The sequence below is a fragment of the Coptis chinensis genome, chromosome 8, assembly GCF_015680905.1.
Source record: "Coptis chinensis isolate HL-2020 chromosome 8, ASM1568090v1, whole genome shotgun sequence".
Taxonomy (NCBI): domain Eukaryota; kingdom Viridiplantae; phylum Streptophyta; class Magnoliopsida; order Ranunculales; family Ranunculaceae; genus Coptis; species Coptis chinensis.
Window position 1 is genome coordinate 59,871,673 of NC_141463.1, and position 1,623 is coordinate 59,873,295.

Consider the following 1,623-nt stretch of genomic DNA (forward strand, 5'->3'; position numbering starts at 1 on the left):
CAAGGTTAGAATTCCCCCCAAAAATCAAATCAAAATGGAATACAAAAGCTTGAAAAATCCAAGTATGGAAACCCATGTTAGAAGCAGGAAAGAAAATAAGGATTCTCTAGTATAAATATCTCGAAGACCTTATTCTCTCATACTTATCATTTTTGAATTTTCCATTCAAGTTTCTTTTACACTACCACCTAAGCCCCATAACACCTAATAAAGACCTCTAGCTCAATTAGGAATAGGATAGTATGATAATAAGTAGTAGTTGTGACTTCTCGACCTCTCGGCTCCTCATTTGTCATTAAGTATGTGAGGAAACGTGCCCACCCTGGAGGAGATAGCAAAAAGCTTGAGTGGAAAAATAAGAGAGAAATTGTGTTTCGACACATACCTGTGAGAACCTTACTTAAGGGCGCTATCCAAAGGATCCGAAACGCCCTGCTTTCGTACATTTCATTATAAGATCACTGCATGCATGCTCATGCGTAGATGTTTTAGATTATTGTATGTATATTAACTTGAATTTCGAAAGAATAAAATCCTTTTTTCCCTGCTAGTGAGATGTCTAGATACCTAAGATTAATTAAGGAAACAAGCCTTTGTTACTGAGTCGTTGTAGTATAAATGAAGTTTGTGAGTATCTTCTCTGGAAAACTCTCACGAGGCTATAACTCGTCCACTAGGGAATTCCTAGTGGTTCAAGGCCTTGTTGCATACGGTCAATGCAACCGCACTCTGCGAAATGAGATTTAGCTTAGGACAACACATTTTTTACCACTTATCGTTTTAATGTCTCTTCTTTGCTTGAGGACAAGCGAAGTCTTTGTTTAAGGGGTGGTGTGATAATCACCCAAAAGTGTAATATTAAACCCGAGAGACATAACATTTTGGTTGATTATGTGTTTAATAATCATGTAATAATTATATTTTACGTGCTTTTGCAGGTTTTACTTGAATTAAAATAAATATAATGATAAATAATGCATCGAGAACGCGAGAATCTTTGGAATATTTGAAGTTTCCCACTCAACCCCGTGAAGCCCAACAAAGCCCTGACTAGAGCGAAGTTTCCAAAAGAACAAAACCAATTAATAGAATCGGGTCCACATATAAAAAGAAGCGACAAACTTCGAAGCTCAAATTGGATAAATCTAGATGCCGGCGTTGGCTAGTGAAGCTGCCATAGTGACCGAGGCGATGAACTCTCTTAGAAGACGAAAGTCGTAAAAGCGCCAAAATCGGTCTTGCATGCTTGGACACACTAAGTGGACCCACTCTGTGGGACCAAAGGCATGACGAGTCAGCATAGGCAGGTGGCAAGTGATGGGTTCAATTTGGTGCCACCTTGCAAGAGGAAAGACACATACCAATTCAATGTTTGAATTGAATTGGGCAAAAAGACGAAAACAAACCATAAAAGGACGAAAACTTAATAAGTAAAAAACAAAAGTTATAACATATGAAAACAATCAAAGTTTTGAACAATTTAATTAGCTAACGAACAAAACTCAATTAAGGCTTCACAAGACATCCGCCTATATATATGAGGGGGTCGCCTTCATTATTTCCCCTTCAGCATTTTCATGCTTTAGCATCCGCTTTAGCTTTAGTTAGTTTTCTTTTCGGTTT